The sequence below is a fragment of the Aegilops tauschii genome, chromosome 3 (genome assembly GCF_002575655.3).
Source record: "Aegilops tauschii subsp. strangulata cultivar AL8/78 chromosome 3, Aet v6.0, whole genome shotgun sequence".
NCBI lineage: Eukaryota > Viridiplantae > Streptophyta > Magnoliopsida > Poales > Poaceae > Aegilops > Aegilops tauschii.
This window is the reverse complement of record NC_053037.3, coordinates 95546580-95559068: the sequence shown is the minus strand read 5'-3', so window position 1 is coordinate 95559068 and position 12489 is coordinate 95546580. Positions and strand designations below refer to the sequence as shown.

Here is a 12489-nt window from a genome sequence, read left to right as displayed (position 1 = left end):
AGGTGAATCTAAAGCAGAACTGGATGGCAGTTCCTTACCTCCCCTCGTCTTTGAGGGAAATATCTTTGTCTTAGCATCCTTCAGATTCTTCATAGTGATAAAGTGATAATAATCCCAAGTGACTCAAAAAATATAACTATGCTCCCCGGCAACGGTGCCATAAAAAGGTCTTGATAACCCACAAGTATAGGGGATCGCAACAGTTTTCAAGGGTAGAGTATTCAACCCAAATTTATAGATTCGACACAAGGGGAGCCAAAGAATATTTGAAGGTATTAGCAGCTGAGTTGTCAATTCAACCACACCTGGAGGTTAATTATCTGCAGCAAAGTGATCAGTAGCAAAGTAGTATGATAGTTTTGATAATAGTAGCAGCATCAACGGTAACAGTGATAGAAGTAATTTTGTAGCAAGTGTAACAGTGATGATAGCAGTAGTAACTTAGCAAGAACAATATAGGATAAATTCGTACGCATTGGATCAGTGACTTGTTGGATGATATTCATCATGAGACAGGTAGGGAAAGTCCAGTAGTTCCCCTAAAATTTCTCCCCTATATCTCAAAACAGGGGACTCCCCTAAAACTTGCTCAACTCCAGCAGTTCCCCTAAACATCTCCCTTATTCTATATTTTAAGAATATTTCATAACTACCAACGGCTAGTTTCGAACGACTAGTTTTCCAATGGCTAGTTTCAGCTCTATAAAAACACGATCACCCCTCATATCTCTCACAATCCTGATCGTGCCTCCTCTTCTACTTCTCTTTCGCCATCCCTCTGCCATCTCTCCACAATGAAATGAGTCACCGTCGAAGTTTGGCCTGACAGTTTTCCGAAGATTCCTCCTCCGAAGATGAGGAACTCATGATGGCTGCAATTGTAGCAGAGGAAGAAGAAGCCCGGTTGCATGCTCCACGACATGGAGGTTCACAACTGGGACGTCAATCTCTTCAGCGCAATTTTGCGGAACGCTTTCAGAACCTCCACAAGGACTATTTTGCAGAGAACACCACCTTCAAGGCAAGGAAGTTTTGCAATAGGTATGAACTTAGTGCATCTGTTTCGTTTTCACCATAGTAGTCGCTCTTCATGTCTCATTTAAGTTTTTCTTCACAGGTATAGAATCCATCGTCCTATTTTTCTGCACATAGCAAGTGCTATAGAGGCACATGATAGCTATTTTTCCCAGAGAAGAAATAGTGCTGGTGTTCCTGGTTTACATCCTTATCAAAAATTGACCTTAGTATTTCGAATCCTAGCTTATGGGATAGTAGCTGATCTTACTGATGAGTACTGTCGGGTAGCAAAGTCCACCGCTTTAGAAAATCTTAGAAGATTTGTGCGTGGTGTGATCAAGGTCTTTGGGGGTCAATACCGGAGATCTCCAAATGCTGAAGATACTGCTAGATTACTTGCAATTGGAGAGCAAAGGCGGTTTTCGGGTATGCTCGGAAGCATCGATTGCATGCATTGGAAGTGGAAAAATTGCCCTACTGCACACAAAGGTTTTTTTGTTGGCCATAAACGTGTACCCACAGTCATTCTTGAAGCCGTTGCTTCACCAGACCTTTGGATTTGGCATTCTTTCTTTGGTTTACCAGGATCTCATAATGATATAAATGTTCTCCACCGTTCACCCATGTTTGCAAATCTAGTTGAAGGGCATGCTCCAGAGGTGAATTATACCATCAATGGTCACAACTACAAACACAGTGTATTACCTTGCCGATGGCATATATCCGCAGTGGGCAACATTTGTGAAGACAATTCCAAATCCAAACGGTGAGAAGAACAAAAATTTCTCCCGGTTTCAAGAAGCATGTCGGAAGGATGTCGAACGAGCCTTTGGTGTTCTGCAAGCTCGTTTTATTATTGTACGTGGACCGGCAAGGTATTGGGATCTGGAGACACTCGGAGAAGTGATGACAGCTTGCATCATCCTGCATAACATGATAATAGAAGATGAGCGTGGAAGTCGTGTAGACTACCGCTACGATAACATGGGAGAACTAGTGACACCTTCTCACCAAGAGGCGGCTACATTGACTCAGTTTCTTCAAGCTCAGAGTGATATTCGAGACAAACAAGTTCACTGTCAGCGTCAAGTAGATCTAGTTGAGCACCTGTGACAGATTCGTGGACTGATGTAGCTTTCAATAATGTAGTCTCTGTCACCATTTTAGATTATGCAAGTGTGTACTGTTTTTCAATTATAATGGGAGTGTAAGCACTATCTGTATCATTTTCTAAATAATGGAAGCAATTATCTAGCTAACATAGTCAGCAGAATGTTTCAGAGACATAGTACAGATTAGTACACATAGTTCATCCAAATGGTTCAAAGATAATAATTAGCACAGATTACAAGACACATAGTTCATCCAAATAGTTCAAAGATAATAATTAGTACAACTTACAAGACACATAATTCATCCAAATGGTTCAAAAATAATAATTAGTACAGATTACATGACATAGCTCAAGCCGACGAGTTATGATGTCGGTTGATGATCTGGCTCTTCCTTAATTTGTAGAATTCTTGTTCTTGCTCATCTTTGCTAACACACATTAGTACCAGCGACGCATCAGCAACTAGCTAGTTTCTGTCTACTAACCCACATGAGCGACACACATCTGCTAGCTGCTTCTTTTTCTACAAAAAATCCGCTAGCTGCTCTCTGATGCATGCACGCATCAACCAGCCTTTGATACAGGCCAGCAAACCCCCACCCCCTACCACTGCTGCCGCGCCTCTCCCTGCAGAATCCATTGCCCGGCGGCGGCCGCGCCCCTCCCTCCGTCTCGTCTTCAGCCACGACAGCCATGCCCCTCCCTCCGTCTCGTCTTCAGCCATGGGAGCCGCGCCCCTCCCCCAGCCACCGCAGCCCCGGCCCTCCTCCATTGCCCGGCGGCGCCCTATCTCCCTCCCCTAGATTCTCTATTCTTCTCGGATCCAAGAGAAAATCAAGGAAGAAATGAACCTGATGATGCAGCGACGACAGTGGCCTGGTGGCGGGATGGAGTTTTCCAGGCACAGTCGTTGCCTCATCCAGGGAGTCGGGGAGGGGATCGGGGAGGTCGCCGTTCCCCTACATAGAGGGGAGAGAGAGGACGATTTGGGGGAGGCCAGAAAAATGGGGAGAGGATTGGGGAACTACTGGCAGTAGTTTTTTTTCTCTGTTCCCATAAAAGAACAATGAGGGAGGGGATCGGGGAACTGCTGGACTTGCTCTTATAACCTAGGGCGATACGGCACTAGCTCCAGTGCATCAATATAATGTAGGCATGTATTCCGTAAATAGTCATACGTGCTTATGGAAAGAACTTGCATGACATCTTTTGTCCTACCCTCCCGTGGCAGCGGGGTCCGTATTGCAAACTAAGGGATATTAAGGCCTCCTTTTAATAGAGAATCGGAACAAAGCATTAACACATAGTGAATACATGAACTCCTCGAAGTATGGTCATCACCCGGAGTGGTCCCGACTATTGTCACTCCGGGGTTGCCGGATCATAACACGTAGTAGGTGACTATAACTTGCAAGATCGGATCTAGAACATGGATATAATGGTGATAACATAAACGGTTCAGATCTGAAATCATGGCACCCGGGCCCAAAGTGACAAGCATTAAGCATGGCAAATTCATAGCAACATCAATTTTAGAACATAATGGATACTAGGGATCAGGCCCTAACAAAACTAACTCGATTACATGATGAATCTCATCCAACTCCTCACCGACCAGCGATCCTACGAAGGAATTACTCACTCCCGGTGGGGAGCATCATGGAATTGGCAATGGAGAAGGGTTGGTGATGATGAAGAACGAAGATCCCCCTCTCCGGAGCCCCAAACGGACTCCAGATCTGGCCTCCCGGTGAAGAACAGGAGGTGACGGCGGCTCCTTCTCTGGATCGCAATAATTCTTTCTCCCTAATTTTTTTTCTCTGGAAAATAGGATTTTATAGCTTCGGTTTCAGGGTCTACGGAGCCACCAGGTGGGGACAACCCACCTGGGTGCGCCAGGAGAGGGGGGGCCGCCCTGGTGGGTTGTGCAACCCAGGTGCCCCTCTCCGATAGGTCTTGGCTCCAGAAATTCTTGCTTATTGTATAAAAATTCCTCGCAAAGTTTCGTTCCATTCCGAGAACTTTTATTTCTACAAAAAAACAACACCATGGTAGTGCTGCTGAAAATAGCGTCAGTCCGGGGTTAGTTTCATTCAAATCATGAAAATTAGAGTCGAAAACAAGAGGGAAAGCGTTAGGAAAACTAGATACGTTGGAGACGTATCACTGATCCATTTTGAACTTCTTCAAAACTTTATCAAGGTATGTGCTTTGTGAGAGTCCAATTAAGAGTCTTGATCTATCTCTATAGATCTTGATGCCCAATATATAAGCAGCTTCACCGAGGTCTTTCATTGAAATATTCTTATTCAAGTATCCTTTTATGCTATCCAGAAATTCTATATCATTTCCAATCAACAATATGTCATCCACATATAATATTAGAAATGCTACAGAGCTCCCACTCACTTTCTTGTAAATACAGGCTTCTTCAAAAGTCTGTATAAAACCATATGCTTTGATCACACTAACAAAGCGTATATTTCAACTCCGAGAGGCTTGCACTAGTCCATAAATGGATTGCTGGAGCTTGCACACTTTGTTAGCACCTTTAGGATCGACAAAACCTTCTGGTTGCATCATATACAACTCTTCTTTAAGAAATCCATTAAGGAATGCAGTTTTGACATCCATTTGCCAAATTTCATAATCATAAAATGCGGCAATTGCTAACATGATTCGGACAGACTTAAGCATCGCTACGGGTGAGAAGGTCTCATCGTAGTCAACTCCTTGAACTTTTCGAAAACCTTTCGCAACAAGTCGAGCTTTGTAGAAAGTAACATTACCATCAGCGTCAATCTTCTTCTTGAAGATCCATTTATTTTCTATGGCTTGCCGATCATCGGGCAAGTCAACCAAAGTCCATACTTTGTTCTCATACATGGATCCTGTCGTGGTTTTGTCACGGCAGATGTCCAAGTGTGAGGACTTAGTCGTGGAGCCATCGCAATGTAGTTAGCTTAAAGGGGTTAAAGCGGGACAAAGGACGCAAGGAGTTTATACTGGTTCGGCCCCTTGCGGTGAAGGTAAAAGCCTAACCCAGTTGAGGTGGAATTGCTAGGGTTTCGATGACCAGGGAGCGAATACGCTTTGCATGTCTCTCGATCTGTTGTTTCTTGTCCCTAAACCGTCGTCGGGTCGTCCCTTTATATACACAGGTTGACGCCCGGCGGTTTACAGAATCCCGGCCGGCTCATAAACGTGTCCGGCTCGGTTTCTACCCTTTCCTATCTTACAACACAAGTTATACATCATATGGCGGTTTATATTTACGGGCCCTAACCCGTCATTGGGCCTTGGGCCTTCTTGTTAGATCTCTTCTGTAAAGCACCATATTCCTTGTCTTCGTGGGCTCAATATGAATAACTTATAATGAGTATAACCCGGCCCCTCCTGCGCGGTTTATACTTAGTAGTTATATCCCCAACATTAGGCCCCAGATTGATTTGAACTTGTTCATGTCAATCTTCAGTACTTAGGAGAATTCCTTTTTCAACACCTTCGTGAAAAATCTTGTAACTCGCCCTGACGTCATCTTCCAAGATCATGATAACCCGCCGTGACATCATCTTCCATTAACATTATATAGAACCCAAATCTTTTAATATTTCTCCTTTAATGAATCTCCGAAAATCGAGGCGTCTGTATATCTAGAGATCCGTTTTTCGACCTCCTCGATTCCCGCGCCTGCCACTTATCCATTCACCTTATAAATAGGACCGGGGGTCATTTTTACTTTTCCCCCTCATGCCTCTTCACTTCATGTTCTTCCTCGCATCGACCTAGCGCTCAAGCTCAGCCGCCGCCGCCAAGTCTTCGTCCTCGACCTCAACTCCGGCCGCTGCATCACCCTGATCGTACCAGAGAATCGCGGTGCCACTCCGCTATTCTATTAGCATTAGTAAGCCTTCTGCCTTTCCGCCATAGATCTGCTATTAGGGTTTCAGTGTTCATTGGTGTTCGTCGGTGTTCATTGCTACACAATAGCTCTTGACCCAAACCTTGACTTTTTTTCCGCACAGCAATACCTGTAGCCCTTCTTTCCATTAGTGCATCTCATTTAAGTAGAAAATCCCATCTGGATCCTTCAACTGTTCAAGTACCAGAATATTTAACCCTGAATATTTTTCCATTTTCTCACACGCGGTAGATCCAGATTTATAATACCAATTTGTGAAACCTATTTTTCCACCACTTAGTTATTTCAGATATGTACCTTCAATACTAATGTAGGCGGTTTAACTTTTAGAAAATGATAACCCGCCAGGTACCATTAGTCCCCTCATAAACCGCCAATCGCTTGTCATTATAATTCTGGTAACATCAACCTCCAGTTTAACAATCTTGAATGCTTTAACAATTTCTATCTCTTAACCTGTAACACTTTATGCCTGTCAATCATGAATCTTGAACCGGCACAAACCTTCCTTCAGGTTGTTGAGCAAATGGCCAAGTCTTTTGATGCTTGCAACTGGGTTCCTTCCCGGGTTACTGAAGAACAACTTAACAGGTGCGTCGCAACAGGCACTTTAGCAAAAAAGGAAGTTATCCACTGGAGGGTCCCTGGTCCAGAAAATCCTCCTGAGCCCAAGGATGGAGAAGTAATTGTGTTCATTGATCGTCTGGGTCGAGGGTTTAGCCCTCCCGGATCAAAAAATTTCCGTGATGTGCTTGCTAGCTTCCAACTCCGCCCTAAAGACATTGGACCTAACTTCGTGTCCAATATTTGTAATTTTCAAGTGTTTTGCGAGGCTTATCTGCAAGAAGAACCCACCATTGAACTATTCAGAGACTTCTTCTATTTAAACCGCCGGACTGAATTTATAGATGGGCCCAATACTGAACTTGGCGGGGTTTCAATTCAGAAAAGGAAAGATGTCAGCTTCCCTCACGCCAAACATCATAGTCACCCCAAAAACTAGAATCAGACTTGGTTCTATTGCCGAGATACGTCTCCAGCCGACGAGAATCCTCTGTCGGGTTATCATGCTCACCGGCTTACCAATACACATCCATTTCCCCAAAGGCTGACTGCAAAGGAATGGGCCAACTATCCACCACAGCTTTCAAAGTTCAAAGCCTTTGTTGCGAACGGTTTAACAGACATTGACTTTGTTCGTTGCTGGATATCCTGGAGCATTCTGCCTTTAAGCCGTCGCCCCGGTTTAATGTGCGAGTACATAGGGGACTTGAAAGATCCTCAACGGCATATCGACATTCAGCTAACGGAAGCTGAAATTACTGAAGCTGTCAAGAAGATACTGGATGAACCGGTGGTTGTATGCAGCAAAACAGGGCTTAGTCCCTTCTGTGCTTCCAATAAACCGCCAGCTGTAAGAATTATATAACTCTTGTTTTAATCCGGTCCTTTTAAATATTCCGTTATAATTTTGTCAATCTTTGACAGGGTGATGATCCGTTCTGGAAGAAGAAGCCATAGGACAAACCGGCCAAGACACCTCGCCCCAAGACTAAGGTTACCAAAAAACCTACCAAGAAGAAAACCGCCGAGTCCAACGATTTGAACATTGATGATGATCTTGATAATCCGGAATCAGAGGTAGAACTTGATTCTCTTGGATCCTTTTTCATACACCTCATTGACAATGACTATTATCAGGATGACGCTCAAGCTAGCCATGCTGATGATGTAGAGGTAATTATTCTTTCCTCCGGTTCAGATCCTCTGCCAACATAGAAAACCCGTCAAGCAAAACGGAAAGTAAGATTTTCTCACCCCCTAGCTCACTTGGATCCAAACTTTCTTTTGAAGAAGCAGCAACACGAAGCTCGCCGCACAACCCGGCACAGTGGCCAGGTGGTTACTTCATCCAGTTTACCAAACACGCCAGTTCGTAAATGCCTCCCAGAGGTTTCACCTATTCCTGACACATCTTATCCCAAGGCAGGTTACTTCCGACAACCTCTTAATCCGTCTGATTCAAACTATCAGGGAACATCTCATTCATCTTCTGGCGAGTCAACAGGGACACAGTTTCCACCTCTAAAAATTGTTCCTGGGTAAGTATATTAAACTAACCCTTTATACCTTGTGCTTGCTTATCATACTAACCTTTATGTTCATTCCTTTCAGAGCCAAGGCCAGACCTAGCAAAAAGGCCAAATTGAATAAACCGGCTGATGATAATACGACCACTGAACCGGAGAAAACTCCAGAACTGGAGGACACAAATGTTGACGCTATTCTCGATGATCTGCCACCGCAAGATCATGACTTAATCGTTGAAAAAATGGAAGTTGATCCAACGGGCCATGTTGGTAAACCAGCAAGCCCAGTCAGAGCTGCTGATAAACCGCCAAGCCCACTCAAAGTTGCTGATGACAACACGGATGATATTATGGTTACTGGCTTCGGCCACACCACCCCTGGCAATCCTATCGCTTTATCAGAGCATAGTGCCAAGGAAGAATTTGCTGCTATGGACAAGGGCAAGTGGAAACAGATTTATCAAGCTATGCCCACCTCAACGCCCAAGACATTCATTCTAGGTTCTTAAACCGCATGTACACAAGCCGCGACTATGAAGCCGGCTTAGTGAACATGATGAAGGAGCGATATGAGGTAAATGCTATTAACTCTGCATACCTATTCTTCCTTTATATCCAATTTATAATATCAACTCTAGTTGCCCCCAAGGGCCGGTTTATCATATCCATATAAACCGGGACTGTGTAATACTTCAACCTTGCCTGGATAGCCCCCAAGGGCCGGTTTATCTTTTCAAGACGAATCGGGACTTTAGCCTATAAGGTGCAAACTCTTGTTGAACATTTTTGTAAACCAATTGACCACCAAGCTGATTGATAGAAGAAAATCCGTATTGCTAACTTGAGCAAATATGCATTAGCCCCCAAGTGCCAAGAATAATACTTGTATTGAGCTTGGGACTTATAAAAGCTTTTTGATAAAAAGCAAATAGGCATTAGCCCCCAAGTGCCAAGTGCAGAACTTGATATGTTCTTGGGACTTCAAATATATGTTGCTAACTCATAAATTGAACATTACTTGCAGGCTGATCTTAGCAAGAAAGAATCCCAAATCGCCGACCTTCAAGAAAGTATTAAGTCCCAACAATCAGAGACTTCCAAGGCTAAAGAAGAGCTGACCAGTGCTTTAACAACCATGGAGAAACTGAAGGAAAGCTTCAAGAAGGAACGGGCAGACTAGGACACAGAGAAAGCCACACTGCAACAGAAGGCTGAGGATGCAGAAGCAGCCCTTAATCCGGTGGTAGAAGAGCTGACTGGCTTGAAGCGGCAAATAAATGCCATGACCACTGCTGTGTTTGGTAAGTATCCTTATTATAAGCTTTTAACATGTATTATCCCATAAACTGCCGGTTTATCGACATTCGTAATGATGCAGGATCTCGCATTACCCATCTGGGCTCTGATATGCAGAAGAAATTGAAGGCTGCTTATACTCTTATAGAGCAATTATATACCGGCGCGCAACGGATCATCTGTACCGCCTCTCATAACAAGCCGCCCCCAACTTTAATCAAGGGGACATTGGAAAGGCTGTCAATGTTACCTGCCTGGTTTGAAGAATTGAAGAAATCGGCTGCCAGGGCAAGTGCTCTTACTGCATTAACCCGGGCCAAAGCATGGATACCTGATCTTGATCCGGCCGATATTGGAAACGGCTATCCAAGCATAAAGGAGGACGGTTCAGACTTCGATAATAACAAAGGAAATGCGTCCACTGGCTAGCAAATTGGCTGAAGAAACTGATCTTTCACACTATCAGTCGATTTATGATGCCAACAACAAACGGGTTAATGCGCCAACTTATGATGCACAAAATCTTATCCCGCCAATCCGTAAGCACACCTATGCCCCTGATGTTGAACCCTCCACACTTATAAGTGATGAAGTTGTATTCCAAGCCCTAACTGGGATCGATTGGGCAACCATTGACTTCCAACCACTGGGTGGAGAGGAGGAGGATGAACTGGCGCAGGATGATCCACAACCTTCAAGTCAACCCGGCGAAGATTCATAAACCGGCGACCGGTTTAGCTTCTACATACTGCAACACTTGTGGAAAACAATTATCCTTTTGGGCATCAAAGCGCCTTGTAATAGGCTAGTTTAAACGCTTGCTCTGCTATGCCATCATGCATATTCACTTTGCAAGACACTGTTAATCCGACATGATTAAGATATGCTATGTCTGCTTATGATCCTTAGCAGCTTATTCAACCTATTCCTGCATACAATAGGTTTAAAGTGTCCTGGCGGTTTACCGCCGGACGGGTCATAATACCCAACATATAACCAGGGTTTACAACCAAGGCTGTGCTTAAGAATAATCAAATATGAAATATATCATACCTGTGATATTGAACCACGTTGTTGGTTTACCAACTTTTTGTGGTAAGGGTGATAACCCAAATCCTGAATATTGATAAGTCCTCCTATGTTTTGCCGGTTTATAGCAAAGCCGCACCGGTTTTAATAAACACCAGATTATCCTTATATCATACTGACGACATGTAGTCAAAAGCCAGACCGGGTCAATAGACACCGTTATCTTGTAATTTTGTACTGGCAACTTATAGTCAAAAGCCAGACCGGGTCAGTAAACACCGGATTACTATAAACCTCATCAAAATAAACCTTCAAAGAAAGATTTCAAAAGAAAACATGCAAGAAGCGAGGCTTTTCATGGGCTGTCAGGCCCAAAACGAGGCTTTTCATGGGCTGCCAGGCCCAAAACGAGGCTTTTCATGGGCTGCCAGGCCACTGAGTTAAACCGTTTTACAAACCTTATTAGATGGACCTCACATTAACCAATCTTCATTTTAACTATGACAAGTTCAGGGTCTATATAAGATTGACTTGTTAAACGTTCGACGGGTCTTACCAGGATTACCTGGGCGGAGTGACTTAGTTAAAAAGGCAGGATAATCTGGGGTTTTAGGTGAATACATCTGGCTTCCAAGCCTGGCTTTTATAGCCTATTACAAGGTTATAGACTCTTTGTTCTTTGAACAAAAGAGCCCCCAAGCAATATTTTGAGCTGTGCTCAATGGGTGCCTATGTTTGAGTTGTGCTTTTGCAACAGACTCTCTTTGGCCCCTTTTGACTTTGGGTAGCAAGCCCCCAAGTTTTTTTATGTGGCCTATAAGCCGGATCAATGGGTAATCAGAACTCTGCTTTATAAACAGAAGCCCCCATGTAACCAAAAACTTTTAAGAACGGCAGAGGCCCCACTTTAGTAGGGATGCCGGTTTATTATATTGATCATAATATATACATTGTCCAGAATATGTACATAAAAGGAGCCTATGGCTCAGGTGTAGTAAGGCCGAAGATGAGCGATATTCCATGGCCGGTGGGTCTCCTCCTCCGATTTACGTGAGTCTTTGTGCTCTCGAACATCGATAAGATAGTATGACACGTTGTTCAGATTCTTGCTGACCACAAAGGGTCCTTCCCAAGGCGGATGATAATCCCCAAGTGCAAGGAATCATCGTAGCAATTTCCAAAGGTGAAAGTGATAAGTATGGAGTGTCGAACCCACAAGGAGCTAAAGGTAAGATCAATATTCTCTCAAGCCCTATCTGCCACTGATGCGATTCTACGTACACCGAGCGTTTGCTTCCAACTAGCAACGAAAAATGAAACTACGTTGTGGGTATCAAGTGGATAACTTTGTATGATATCGGAGACCAAAAATATAAAAGTAGCTGCTGTTATCATAAAGTTAGAATATATTACTAAGTATTATAAATAGCGAGTGTGGAATAATGATGGATCGGTGTGCGGAATTGTCCTAGGCAATTGTTAACAAGACCGGTAGTTGTCATTGCAATTTCATATGAGGGAGAGGCATAAGCTAACATACTTTCTCTACTTGGATCATATGCACTTATGATTGTAACTCTAGCAAGCATCTGCAACTACTAAAGATCATTAAGGTAAAACCCAACCATCGCATTAAAGCATCAAGTCCCCTTTATCCCATACGCAACAACCCCCTTACTCGGGTTTATGCTTCTGTCACTCAAGCAACCCACTATAAGAGAATCATAAACGTATTGCAACACCCTACAGCGGGAATCCCTCACGCCTGCGTTACACGGAGGGCACCATAGGACAGCTCCAAAATAAAACATACAACTCGTACCAATCTAGATCATCAATCAACCCAAAGACAAAGGATATCTACTCAAAACATCATAGGATGGCAACACATCATTGGATCATAATATGTGGCATAAAGCACCATGTTCAAGTAGGTATTACAGCGGAGTGCGGGAGAGCGGACCGTGTAAAATAGATGAGGATGGTGATGATGATGGTGATGTTGATGAAGACGATCACCG

The 12489-nt window shown here is 43.7% G+C and overlaps 1 pseudogene; it reads left to right on the top strand.

The window, feature by feature from the left end:
* The first annotated feature begins 920 nt into the window (after positions 1-920).
* LOC141042739 (uncharacterized) lies at positions 921-9323 on the top strand (annotated as a pseudogene).
* The last annotated feature ends 3166 nt before the right edge of the window (positions 9324-12489 follow it).